The sequence below is a fragment of the Gorilla gorilla genome, chromosome 5 (genome assembly GCF_029281585.2).
Source record: "Gorilla gorilla gorilla isolate KB3781 chromosome 5, NHGRI_mGorGor1-v2.1_pri, whole genome shotgun sequence".
Lineage (NCBI taxonomy): Eukaryota > Metazoa > Chordata > Mammalia > Primates > Hominidae > Gorilla > Gorilla gorilla.
The window spans coordinates 94,702,795-94,717,340 of record NC_073229.2 but is presented as its reverse complement, the minus strand read 5'-3'; the positions used below and the strand labels follow the sequence as shown (position 1 = coordinate 94,717,340).

The window sequence follows — 14,546 nt, the reverse complement described above, 5'->3', positions numbered from 1 at the left end:
GGCATGAGAATCACTTGAACCCTGGAAGTGGAGGCTGCAGTGAGCCAAGATCATGCCACTGCACTCCAGCCTGGGCAACAGAGCAAGACTCCATCTCAAAAAAAAAAAAAAATTCATCTACATCAAAATTTACACATCCAGTCTGAAATCGTTTGCCTTAAAATATCTCAGAGGGGGAACAATTTGTAAGGAGATAAATTAAACAAAGTGAATAACTGTTGATAAACATTGACAACCATTAAATTTGGGTGATGTGTACATGGGGACACACAGTATACTATTCTACCTTTCTGTATTTTGAAAATTTTATAAGCTTAATTAACAATAAAAAAATGACATTTCTGATCTCTTTCCACAAGAGATTGCTTAAGGCCAAGTGGCAATGAATATGTAAAACACAATTAGCATAGTCTCATAAGATCCACAAATTCACTTGCACCTTAATACCTTAAACTGTGACAGGTGTGCATGTAGAAGGCCAACTGAGCATGCCCCTAATGTGAGGAAAATTGTAAAGTTCAGTGGGGAAAAGCTTGGAGAAAAGAAACTTTTCTGAGAGGGCTTAAATTAAATCATGATATGTAGGTCTTAAACTGGTTCTGAGTGTGCCCTAAAAATGTATCTAGTAGAAAAATAGGATATGTCTTATGCTTCAATTACTGGAATAGCTGTGACATTTCACGCCTAAGCATCTTTCCAGTGACCTGACTCTGGAGTGGTGGCTTGGTTCCCTTGACCGACTGCAGAGGGGGTGGTGTGGAGGTGGGTAGGGGGCTGGATTTGTAGGGAATCAACGGCCCCTCATTTGCCCATCGGTGATCATGCCTGTCAGGCTGCTACACGACAGAAGAGGCAGCTTTGCTTTGGCAGAACATCTGAAAATGTCAGTCTTATTCTTTTCTGAAACTATTTTTGCCTTTTACATTTTAATTATTTTAAATTTTGGAAAGTATCTGAACACGGTGAGAATCTTTATTCTGTTATTTTGGCACTGGCTGTACTCATAGATTGATTCGCATTTCTAGTCAATTCTTTTCAGATGTTCTCAATAAAAACTGAATACAAATAATTTGGAGTGTTCTATTAATTGTGAAAAGTTAGTGATGTTGAGCATTTTTTTCATATGTTTGTTGGCCATTTGTATATCTTCTTTTGAGAATTGTCTATTCATGTCGTTAGCCCACTTTTTGGTAGGATTGTTTTTTTCCTACCGATTTGCTTGAATTTGTTGTAGATTCTGGATATTAGTCCTTTGTCAGATTTATAGATTGTGAAGATTTTCTCCCACTCTGTGGGTTGTCTGTTTACTATACTGACTGTTCCTTTTGCCTCGCAAAGACTCTTAGTTTAATTAGGTCCCAGCTATTTATCTTTGTTTTTATTGCATTTGCTTTTGGGTTCTCGGTCATGAAATCCTTGCCCAAGCCAATGTCTAGAAGGGTTTTTCCAATGTTATCTTCTAGAGTTTTTATAGTTTTAGGTCTTAGGTTTAAGTCCTTAATCCATCTTGAGTTGATTTTTGTATAAGGTGAGAGATGAGGATCCAGTTTCATTCTCCTACATGTGGCTAGCCAGTTATCCCAGCATCATTTGTTGAATAGGGTGCCCTTTCCTCACTTTATGTTTTTGTTTGATTTGTTGAAGATCAGTTGGCTGTAAGTATTTAGGTTTATTTCTGGGTTCTTTATTCTGTTCCATTGGTCTATGTGCCTATTTTTATTCCAGTACCATGCTGTTTTGGTAACTATGGCCTTATAGTATAGTTTGAAATCAGGGCCAGGTGCAGTGGCTCATGGCTGTAATCCCAGCACTTTGGGAGGCCCAGGCAGGTGGATCGTGAGGTCAGGAGTTCGAGACCAGCCTGGCCAACATGGTGAAACCCCATCTCTCTAAAAATACAAAAAAAAAAAAAAAAATAGCCAGGCATTGTGGCAGGTGCCTGTAATCCCAGGCACTCAGGAGGCTGAAGCAGGAGAATCGCTTGAACCTGGGAGGCAGAGGTTGCACTGAGCTGAGACTGCGCCACTGCACTCCAGGCTGGGCAACAGAGAGCGAGACACTGTCTCAAAAAATAAATAAATAAATAAATAAATAAATAAAAAGAAATCAGGTAGTGTGATGCCTCCAGATGTGTTATTTTTGCTTAGTCTTGCTTTGGCTGTGTGGGCTCTTTTTTGGTTCCACATAAATTTTAGAATTGTTTTTTCTAATTCTGTGAAGAATGATGGCAGTATTTTGATTGGGATTGCGTTGAATTTATAGATTGCTTTGGGCATTATGGTCATTTTCACAATATTGATTCTGCTCATCCATGAGCATGGGATGTGTTTCCGTCTGTTTGTGTCATCTGTGATTTCTTTCAGCAGTGTTTTGTAGTTTTCCTTGTAGAGGTCTTTCAACTCCTTGGTAAGGTATATTCCTAAGTATTTTTTTTATTTATTTATTTTTGCAGCTATTGTGAAAGTTGTTGAGTTCCTGATTTGATTCTCTGCTTGGTCGCTGTTGATGTATAGAAGAGCTATTGATTTGTGTACATTAATTCTGTATCCAGAAATTTTGCTGAATTCTTTTATCAGTTCTAGGAGCTTTCCAGAGGAGTCTTTAGAGTTTTCAATGTAAACGATCATATTGTCAGCAGTGACAGTTTGACTTCCTCTTTGCCAATTTGGATGCCCTTTATTTCTTTCTCTTGTCTGGTTGCTCTGGCTAGGACTTCCAGTACTATGTCGAAGGGGCTTGGTGAGAGTAGGCATCCTTGTCTTCTTCCAGATCTTAGACAGAATGCTTTCAACTTTTCCCATTCAGTATTATGTTGGCTGTGGGTTTGTCATAGATGGCTTTTATTACATTAAAGTATGCCCCTTGTATTCCGATTTTGCTGAAGTTTTAATCATAAAGCGATGCTGGATTTTGTCGAATGGTTTTTCTGCATCTATTAAGATGATCATGTGATTTTTGTTTTTAATTCTGTTTGTGTGGTGTATCACATTTATTGACTTGTGTATGTTAAACCATTCCTGCATCCCTGGTATGCAACTCACTTGATCATGGTGGATTATCTTTTCGATATGTTGTTGGATTTGGTTTGCTAGTATTTTGTTAAGGGTTTTAGCATCTATGTTCATCAGCAATATTGGTCTGTAGTTTTCTTTTTTGGTTATGTCCTTCCCTGGTTTTGGTATTAGGTGATGCTGGCTTCATAGGACAAATTAGGGAGGGTTCCTTCTTTCTCTTTCTTGTGGAATAGTGTCAGAAGGATTGGTATTAATTCTTCTTTGAATGTCTGGTAGAATTCTGATGTGAATCTGTCTGGTCCTGGACTTTCTTTTGTTGGTAACTTTTTAATTACTATTTCAAACTTGCCACTTGTTATTGGTCTGTTTAGGGTATCTAATTCTTCCTGATTTAAGCTAGGAGGGTTGTATTTTTCCAGGAATTTATCCATCTTTTCTAGGTTTTCTATTTATGTGTATAAAGGTACTCATAGTAGCCTTGAATGATCTTTTGTATTTCAGTGGTGTCAGTTGTAATATCTCCTGTTTCATTTCTTAGTGAGGTTATTTGGATTTTCTTTCTTCTTTTCTTGGTTAATCTTGCTAATGGTCGGCACTCCCCACTGGCCGCAGCCTGACACGCCACGCGGCCCCCCAGTCTCCCACCGCCGCTCCCCCAGGCATGGCACAGGGCCTCGCCTCACTATGGCAGCAGCACGGCACAGCATGCTCGACTTCATGCTCGGCGCCAAAGCTGATGGTGAGACTGTTCTAAAAGGCCTCCAGTCCATTTTCCAGGAGCAGGGGACGGCAGAGTCGGTGCACACCTGGCAGGACCATGGCTATTTAGCAACCTACACAAAAAAGAACGGCAGCTTTGCCAATTTGAGAATTTACCCACATGGATTGGTGTTGCTGGACCTTCAGAGTTATGATGGTGATGTGCAAGGCAAAGAAGAGATCGACAGTATTTTGAACAAAGTAGAAGAAAGAATGAAAGAATTGAGTCAGGACAGTACTGGGCGGGTGAAACGATTACCACCCATAGTGCGAGGAGGAGCCATTGACAGATATTGGCTCACCGCCGATGGGCGCCTGGTTGAATATGACATAGATGAAGTGGTATATGACAAAGATTAATCTTATCAAAATATAAAAATTCTACACTCGAAGCAGTTTGGAAATATTCTCATCCTTAGTGGGGATGTTAATTTGGCAGAGAGTGATTTGGCATATACCCGGTCCATCATGGGCAGTGGCGAAGAAGATTACACTGGCAAAGATGTACTCATTCTGGGAGGTGGAGATGGAGGCATATTGTGTGAAATAGTCAAACTAAAACCAAAGATGGTCACTACGGTAGAGATTGACCAAATGGTGATTGATGGGTGTAAGAAATACATGCAAAAAACGTGTGGCGATGTCTTAGACAATCTTAAAGGAGACTGCTATCAGGTTCTAATAGAAGACTGTATTCCGGTACTGAAGAGGTACGCCAAAGAAGGGAGATAATTTGATTATGTGATTAATGATTTGACAGCTGTTCCAATCTCCACTTCTCCAGAAGAAGATTCCACATGGGAGTTTCTCAGACTGATTCTTGACCTCTCAATGAAAGTGTTGAAACAGGATGGGAAATATTTTACACAGGGGAACTGTGTCAGTCTGACAGAAGCGCTGTCGCTCTATGAAGAACAGCCGGGGCGCCTGTATTGTCCTGTGGAATTTTCAAAGGAGATTCTCTGTGTCCCTTCATACTTGGAATCGTGGGTATTTTACACTGTTTGGAAGAAAGCTAAACCCTGACGATCAATAGCCCCTAATCACATGTGCTGCAAATAGCCTTCCTGACCTCCATATGCTATACATGACATCGAAATGAGTCAGGCAATTGATTGTGAATTCCTTAAAGTTTTCCTTTTTTTAATAATTATTTTTAATTTAAAAAAGCAAATAGAAAATGTATATTTTGATGAGCTTAGGGTGTTAATTTTTTTGAAAGTCAGATGAAGGATGGTTAGACAGCACAGTGAAGACTGCTAAATGCACTGATCCCCCCATTAGAATGTGATTTTTGTTCCTTTTTATTTCTCTGTGGGCTTTTGTTTTTGTTTTGGTAGACCTTCAATTTGGATATTTGGAGGAGTGAACATCATTGTTTTGCTGGAGGGAAGATCTTGATGGTGTTTCTTTCCCCAAAAATGGACTTAGATATTAAAATGTGGTGCTTATAAGAGAAAGTTGAAAAAAATAGGATTACTTCAATTAAAATTACAAAAGAGACCAAAAAAATCTTGCTAATGGTCTATCAATCTTATTTATCTTTTCAAAGAACCTGCTTTTTGTTTCATTTATCTTTTGTATTTTTTTTTGTTTCAATTTCATTTAGTTCTGTTCTGATCTTGGTTATTTCCTTTCTTCTGCTGGGGTTGGATTTGGTTTGTTCTTGTTTCTGTAGTTCCTTGAAGTGTGACCTTAGAATGTCACTGTGTGCTCTTTCAGTCTTTTTGATATAGGTGTTTAGGGTATGAACTTTCCTCTTAGCACAGCCTTTTCTGTATCCAAGAGATTTTATGTTGTGTCATTATTGTCATTCAGTTTGAAGAATTTTTTAATTTCCATTTGATTTTGTTTTTGACCCAATGCTCATTCAAGAGCAAGTTATTTAATTTCCATGTATTTACATGGTTTTGAAGGCTCCTTTTGATCTCCAGTTTTATTCCACTGTGATCTGAGAGAGTGCTTGATATAATTTCAATTTTCTTAAATTTATTTAGGCTTGTTTTATAGCCTATCACATGGTCTATCTTGGAGAAAGTTCCATGTGCTGTTGAATAGAATGTGTATTCTGCAGTTGTTGGATGGAATGTTCTATATATATCTGTTAAGTCCATTTGTTTCAAGGTATAGTTTAAATCCATTGTTTCTTTGTTGCCTTTCTGTCCTGATGATCTGTTTAGTGCTGTCATTGGAGTATAGAAGTTCCCCACTATTATTGTGTTGCTGTTTATCTCATTTCTTAGGTCTATTAGTAATTTTTTAATGAATTTGGGAGCTCCAGTGTTAGGTGTATATATATTTAGGATTGTGATATTTTCCTGCTGGACAAGGCCTTTTACCATTATATAATGTCCTTCTTTGTCTCTTTTAACTGCTGTTGCTTTAAAGTTTGTTTTGTCTGGTATAAGAATAGCTACCCCTGCTTGCTTTTCGTGTCCATTTGCATGCAATGCCTTTTTCCACCCCTTTACTTTAAGTTTATGTGAGTCCTTATGTGTTAGGTGAGTCTCTTGAAGGCAGCAGATGGTTGGTGAGTTCTTACCCATTCCGCACTTCTGTATCTTTTAAGTGGAGCATTTAGGCCATTTACCTTCAGTGTTAGAATTGAAATGTGAGGTACCATTGCATTCATCGTGCTGTTTGTTTCCTGTGTACTTTGTTTTTTTTTTTTGTTTTTTGTTTTTGCTTTTTAACTTGTATTTTTGTTTTATAGGTCCTATGTGATTTATGCTTTACACAGGTTCCATTTTGATGTGTTTCAAGGATTTGTTTCAAAATTTAGAGTTCCTTTTAGCAGTTCTTGTAGTGGTGGTTTGGTAATGGTGAATTCTCTCAGCATTTGTTTGCCTGAAAAAGACTGTATCTTTCCTTTACATATGATGCTTAGTTTTGCTGGATACAAAATTCTTTGCTGATAATTGTTTTGCTTGAGGAGGCTGAAGATAGGGCCCTAATCCCTTCTAGCTTGTAGGATTTCTGCTGAGAAATCTGCTGTTAATCTGATAGGTTTTCCTTTATAGGTTACCTGGTGCTTCTGTCTCACAGCTCTTAAGATTATTTCCTTCATCTTAATTTTGAATAACCTGATGACAATGTGCCTAGGCAATGATGATCTTTTTGTGATGAATTTCCCAGGGGTTCTTTGTGCTTCTTGTATTTGGATGTCTGGGTCTCTAGCAAGGCCGGGGAAGTTTTCCTTGATTGTTCCCCCAAATATGTTTTCCAAGCTTTTGGAATTCTCTCCTTCCTCAGGAACACCAATTATTCTTAGGTTTGGTTGTTTAACATAATCCCAGAATTCTTGGAGAATTTGTTCATATTTTCTTATTCTTTATTCTTTGTCTTTGATGGATTGGGTTAATTTGAATACCTTGTCTTTGAGCTGTGAATTTTTCTTCTATTTCTTCAATTCTATTGCTGAGACTTTCCAGAGCATTTTGCATTTCTAAAATTGTGTCCAAAGTTTCCTGAATTTTTTATTGCTTTTTCTTTAAGCTATCTCTTTCCTTGAATATTTCTCCCTTCACTTCTTGTATCGTTTTTTGGATTACCTTGCATTGTGCTTCACCTTTCTCTGGTGCCTCCCTGATTAGCTTAATAACTAACCTCCTGAATTCTTTTTCAGGTAAATCAGGTATTTCTCTTGGTTTGAATCCATTGCTGGTGAACTAATGTGATTTTCTGGGGGTGTTAAAGAGCCTTGTTTTGTCATATTACCAGACTTGGTTTTCTGGTTCCTTCTCATTTGGGTAGGCTCTGTCAGAGGGAAGGTCTAGGGCTGAAGGCTGTTCAGATTCTTTTGTCCCATGGGGTGTTCCCTTGATGCAGTACTCTCCCCCTTTTCCAAGGGATGTGGCTTCCTGTGAGCTGAACTGCAGTGATTGTTGTCTCTTTTCTGGGTCTAGCCATCCAGTGAGTCTACCCAGCTCCGGGCTGGTATTGGGGGTTGCCTGCACACAGTCCTGTGATGTGAACCGTCTATGGGTCTCTCAGCCATGGATACCAGTGCCTGTTCTGGTGGAGGTGGCAGGGGGGTGCAATGGGCTCCATGGGGGTTAGCTTTGTTTTTTTTTTTTTGTTTTTGTTTTTTTTTGTTTTTTTGAGACCCAGGGTGGAGGCAGTGGTGCGATCCCAGCTCACTGCAACCTCTGCCTCTCAGGTTCAAGCGATTGTCCCTGCCTCAGCCTCCTGAGTAGCTGGGATTATAGGTGCCCACCGCCACATCTGGCTAATTTTTGTAGTTTTAGTAGAGATGGGGTTTTGCCATGTTGGCCAGGCTGGTCTCGAACTCCTGACCTCAGGTGATCCATCCATCTTGGCCTCCCAAAGTGCTGAGATTACAGGCATGAGCCACGCACCCAGCCACTTTGGTTGTTTAATGCTCTATTTTTGTGCTGTTTGACCTCCTGCCAGGAGGTGGCACTTTCCAGAAAGCATCAGCTGTGGTAGTATGGAGAGGTACTGGTGGTGGGCAAGGCCCTAGAACTCCCAAGAGTATATGCCCTTTGTCTTCAGCCACCAGTGTGTGTAGGGAAGAACCATCAGGTGGGGGTGGGGGTAGGTGTGTCTGAGCTCAGACTCTCCTTGGGTGGGTCTTGCTGCTGTTAGGGATGGGGGTGAGAGTCCCAGGTCACTGAAGTTGTGTGCCTAGGAGGATTATGGCTGCCTGTGCTGAGTCATGCAGGTTGTCAGGGACATGGGGGAAAGCCAGCAGTTATAGGCCTCACCCAGTTCCCACACAAATTGAAGAGTCAGTCTCACTCCCACCATGCCCCAACCAACAGCCCTGAATCTGTTACCAGGTGGTGGTGGCTGAGATGGGCATGAAAACTTGCCCCAGGCTACCCACCTCCCAGCTGTGAAAGAAAAGAGCTTGGTTCTTCCCCGCCTGTGGAGTCTGCATACCAGATTTGCGCCTCGCCCCAAGTTCTGGCCAAGAGGCTTCTCACCCCACTCAAATTGTTACAAAGTTCAGCTAGAGCTTTCCTTCTCCCAGTGGAGTTTTACCCCTTGCTCCTCTGGCCACTCTTCGATGGATCCCTGTGGTGCCAGGTGGGAATGGGCTGCCTGGAGACCCAGCAAGCTCCCAGGGCCTTTCTGCTGCTTCCTCTACCCCTGTATTTCACTTGGCTCTCTAAATTGACTCAGCTCCAGGCAAGGTCAGAAACATCTCCCACAAACAGACCTTCAGCTTCTCCAGTGGGGGTGTGTGTTCTGGAGACAAGGGTCTCCCTTTCCCACCTCCACCGTTAGGGCACTCACAGAATATATTTGGGGTGTCTCCTGGGTCCTGCAGGAGCAGCCTGCTTCCTTCAGAGGTCTGTGGGTCCTTTCAGGATTGCTGGTTTGTTCTTGCAGTTGATCTGGAGCTTAAGTTCACAATGTGAGCCTCCGCACGCTGCTGTGTCCAGAGCTGCAAACTAGTCTTGCCTCCCGTGTACCATGATGATCCTTCTCTCCTGCTACACGCTTTTAAACAACGAGGTCCCATGAGAACTCACTCACTATCACAAGAACAGCAAGGGGGAAGTCTACCCCAATGATCCAATTACCTCCTACCAAGCCTCTCTTCCAACATTGGGGATTACAATTCAACATTAGATTTGGGCAGGGACACAAATCCAAACCATATCAATTAGCTTGACCTCTCCCAGCCTCATCTTCCTCAAACACCTCCCACCTTTGTCAATCATCACTTGCCCTCTGCACTTCAAGGTGGAACTTTTTACTAGCTTTCTTATATTGATATTAGAAATCTTAGGAGAGTCCAAATCTTTTAGTATTTTGAAAAATGGTGCATTTTATCTAATAACTAAAAGAATTTAATACAACACATTTTATAGCAATTTGAAGTTTTAAAGATTCTTCTCATATTTTCTAAATTAAAACAAATAGCAGGCCAGGTGCAGTGGCTCACTCCTGTAATCCCAGCACTTTGGGAGGCTGAGGCGGGTGGATAACCTGAGGTCACAAGTTCAAGGCCAGCCTGGCCAACATGGTGAAACCGCATCTCTACTAAAAAATACAAAAATTAGCCGGGCATGGTGGCGGTCACCTGTAGTCCCAGCTTCTCAGAAGGCTGAGGCAGGAGAATCACTTGAACCCGGGAGGTGGAGGTTACAGTGAGCCGAGATCGTGCCATTGGACTCCTGCCTGGGTGACAGAGCAAGACCTTGTCTCAAAAAAAAAAAAAAGGCATTATAGGTGTTTTTTGAATGACTTTGAATAGGATTAATTATTCTGTATCACTTAAAAGGCCTAATTGGCCTAGTTCTAGTATCCTGAGCCCAATTCCAGAATGCTGAGCTACATAAACTATTAGGAGAGGGGGCTGTTTGAGAAGGAAACACAACTACCTTCTGGGTGGTGAGCAAGGATCAGGCTGTATACAGCTGAAGGAAGTTCAGTCTAGCAGGCCTAACACAGTACACGTGTATATTACATATTATATTATATTATATATTATATTATATACATAAATTATATACATATAAGTTATTGCAGTAAGTAATAGGTGTTAACTCTCACATATGGGGCTCATAGCTCATAGGGAAAGGAGATCCACTGTAAAGTAACAAGAGCAGTGTATTTTATGTAGGAAGACATGGCAAGAAGGAATCCAAGAGCAGTAACTATTTAAACTATTGTTGATCAACAGGAAGTTGGCATATGGAAGAATGTCTGTAGGTAGTAGGGCTTCACTTCTCTTGAGAGAGACAATGGCAAGAGTTTAGCAGAGCAAATCTTAGAGGGATTTTGTGTATAAATAATCAAAATAAGGATCCAGTTACCCAAATTACAAGAAAGGGGAGGACAAGGTCTTAAAGCCTGCCCAGTCATTGCTCTGGAGGTTAATGTCCTAGTAATAGCAATTTGAATACTGTAACACTTTTCTATTATTGTCTAAGAAATTACCACAAACGTAGTGGCTTAGCACAGCACACATTTATTAGTTCACAGTTTCCTTTCCACAGGTCAGAAGACTGGGAATCAGTTAGTACGGTCTTCTGCTCAGGGTCTCACTAGGCTGAAATCAAAGTGTTGGGCAGGGCTGGGACCTCACCCGAGGTTTGGAGTCCTCTGTGTTGAACCTCATTTAGATGGCTGGCAGAATTCACAGTCTTAAGGGGGTAGGAATGAGGTCCTTGTTTTCTTGTTGGCTGTCAGCTACAGATCATTTTCAGCTCCTACAGGCCACCCTCAGGTCTCAGCCAATGGTGCTTTCACAAGATGGCAGTTTACCTCTTCAAAGCCAGCAGGAGAATCTGCCTCCAGTAGGTTACAGCAGAGTCTTATAAAAGGTAATACGATCCCTGGAGTGACTATCCCATCACCTTTGCCATGTAATGTAGCCTAATCAAGGAAATGACGGTCCTCACAAGACTAGTAACTACAGAGTGGAGTGCTGCTGCAGACAAATTCAAGGTCTCCACAACTGTATCAGCCAGCGAGAAAAACCAGCAGTGGGAAGGTAGCCTTCCCTCACATTCCCTTTCAAATCACAGTAAGTGCATCTAATTGGCAGAACTTAATTTGCACGCATAACTCACTAGAAATGTAATTTGTGGCATTCTATCCCCTTCAGAATGAAAATGCTGATGTGTAGAAGGGAAGTGTTCTGCATGCCAGCCATGACATCTACATGAGGGATAAAGGGTTGCTGCAGTGACAGGATGACCAGGCATGGTCATTGTATTAGGGTGCTCCAGAGAAACAGAACCAATAGGATATATAGAATCTATAAGAGATGCTTTGTTATAGGAGTTGGCTCACAAGATTATAGAAGCCAAGAAGTACCACACATGCCATTTGTAAGCTAGAGAACCGGAGAAACTGGTGATGTAATTCTTTCTGAGTTTGAAGGCCTGAAAAGCTGGGAGGCCACTGGTGCAAGTCCCAGAGTCCAGAGGCCTGAGAACCTAGAGCTCTGATGTTTGAGGGCAGGAGAAGATGGATGTCCCAGCTCCAGAAGAGGCAGCAAATTCATTCTTTTTCTCCCTTTTTGTTCTTTCCAGGCCCTCGACAGTTGGATGATACATGCCCACAACAGTGAGGGCAATCTTCTTAACTCAGCCTATTGATTCAAATGCTAATTGCTTCAGGAAACACCCTCAGAGACACAGCCAGAAGTAATGTTTTACCCACTATCTGGGCAATCCTTAACTCAGTCAAGTTGATACCTAAAATTAACCATCACAGCCAGGATTAATTAGCTGGAACAGCATTAAATGTATGACATGAGTCATACTTTTTTTTCTTTTTTAAAGTAGAGAAAGGCACTTTATGTATCTAATTTATACCTATCCTTATTCCAGAAAGGACTGAAAGAGGAGAGAAGAGCTATGTGTTGGTAGAGAAAGAAAGGGGGCATTCTAGTCAGCATTAGTCTATATAAAACTGGGCAATAAAAATATTTGGATTGTTTTGCCTAGGTGAAACATTTAGTATGTAGGTATGGAGGATGATAGAAGGCTGTGACTCATATAATCAAGGGCTCAGGTTTGATATGAGACAACCTACTCAGAAATCCTGACATTTCTGAGCAGCAGAATTAAAATGAGGGATAACCATCAAAACAAAATCTCATGTAAGCACTTTTAAAAATAAGGAATCTAGCCAAGTCACTGACTTCAGGATGAGACAAAATATGAAAGTCTTCAGGCAAAGAATCCAAATTTTATATCCCATTAAAGTTTCAGATGCCAATTTGAATACAGTGACCTCTTGTGCTAAGGAAAATACAATGTTTTAAGATAATGGTTACAGGCCACAGTCTACAACATCTCAGTTTATAAATCCAGATTTTTCCAAAGGAGCTACGAAAAGACAAGCCCTGCAAAAACACATTCCTAGTTTCTTCCTTGTGCATGTTTTCAACTTCCAATATTATAAGCTGCTTCTAAAAGCTCGTTTTTCATCTCCTTGTCACACCTGTGTCAGTAACAAACTCCATTTTCAATCTGTCCACTATTCCTTTTTACAAGCAACAGCTAATTAGGAGTATTTGTGGCTTCTAGGCATCAGACAAGATTCTATCTGGTAAAACTAAGTTAGAAATACACGGCCTAAATATATATAAACCTTATTCCAAAAGAATATAGGATGTTACAGAATTTTAAGTAATGTTCATAAGTTATTGAGTACCCTTCATATTCATTAACCAATGCTATGTAAGGCACAAATAAATTATAGGCTCAAACCCTAATCTCTATGGAAGTATTCTTCAAAGGAAGAGGAGTGGATATTGAAGATGCTTTAGGGATTATTTAAATCTTTTTTTTTTTTTTTGAGACGGAGTCTAGCTCTGTCGCCCAGGCTAAAGTGCAGTGGGGCGATTTCGGCTCACTGCAACCACCACCTCCTGGGTTTAAGGATTCTCCTGCTTCAACCTCCCGAGTAGCTGGGATTACAGGCACACGCCACTATGCCTGGCTAATTTTTGTATTTTTAGTAGAGATGGGGTTTCACCATGTTGATCAGGCTGGTCTCGAACTTCTGACTTCGTGATCCGCCTGCCTCAGCCTCCCAAAGTGCTGGGATTACAGGCGTGAGCCACCACACCCGGCCTGGGATTATTTAAATCTTATTTTTACATTTTTGCAACACATTTTATATATTTTACACATCTATATTGTATGCCCCAATGAAACTGATTCTTAACTAGATGATAGTAGTGGACAAGTAACATTTGTATCTGTCTAAAATCTTTTGAACACCATCTCTGTATCTGACAGTTCCTCTGTGTGAAGTCTGCCTTACCCACAGAGTTCAGTAAAACCAAACCTCCCAGCCTCCACTGGAGTGCAAGCATGTGACTTCAGTATTCATCACACGGATTTATCAGTGTGATATATCCGCACAAGACAGTCATTCAGAAATGGGTTAAACGTGGTGAAAAGGAAGTCACTGGGACACAGGAGTTCTGGGGCCCCTGTGGTGGTGGTTGCACACACAACCACACACTATATAGGTTCCTGCCTATGGAGGTAAAACTAGCTCACATTATAGGCAACAGCTACCTTCTTCTCCAGCCAGTGCTGTAGTGGGGTGTGGTTCTGCTAGCTGTTCCAAAGATTCTTATTTAGTATCGCCATTCCTACTTAAATCAGCTCAGCAGTTCTTGGAAATGTGGTTGGAGGACCCTCAGCTCTACCAAAGTCTTCCAGTGGATCTGTGAGATCTTCCCTTTTCCAAGTACATAACTATGTGAAGCCAGCTTTTCTTCATCATACCTCAGTCAAAATACCACAGCAGATCGAATGCAGAAGACGCTATGAGAACACAGCTGCCTTCTATTAAGTTAGACCTTGAAGAGAATAAAACAATGCCACTCTTTGCAATTTCTTTTTTTAGTTTTGGAGAAGTCATGATTCAAAACATTTCATTTTATGTTAACATGTAATAGGTTTGCTACCTGCTTATTTTTAATGAGTTAAGTATGTTAAATATTACTTAGCTTTAATTCCTAATACAGTAAGTGTGGATAGATATCGTACATAAAACAATGTTCTTTGGGGTCCTAAACAATTTAGGGACCTCAAAAGCTTCTAAGAGTAAAGGGTCCCAAAACCAAAAAGTTTAATCACCACCAGAATAGATTATGTCGTCTTCATCTAAAAACCTTGCATAGAAACAGCTACATTTTTCTTTAATTTGCCACCTAGACTTGGCTGATTATAAGACAGAAGTTGTTTTAGAGACAATAGATATTTCCTTCATAAAGAGAAGAAGGGGGAGAGGGAGAAGCAGAAAGCAATATATGTTACTTTAGAA

General features: G+C 40.7%; 1 pseudogene; it reads left to right on the top strand.

Moving 5' to 3' along the window:
* Positions 1-3,624: 3,624 nt before the first annotated feature.
* LOC101131688 (spermine synthase-like) lies at positions 3,625-4,974 on the top strand (annotated as a pseudogene).
* Positions 4,975-14,546: the final 9,572 nt, after the last annotated feature.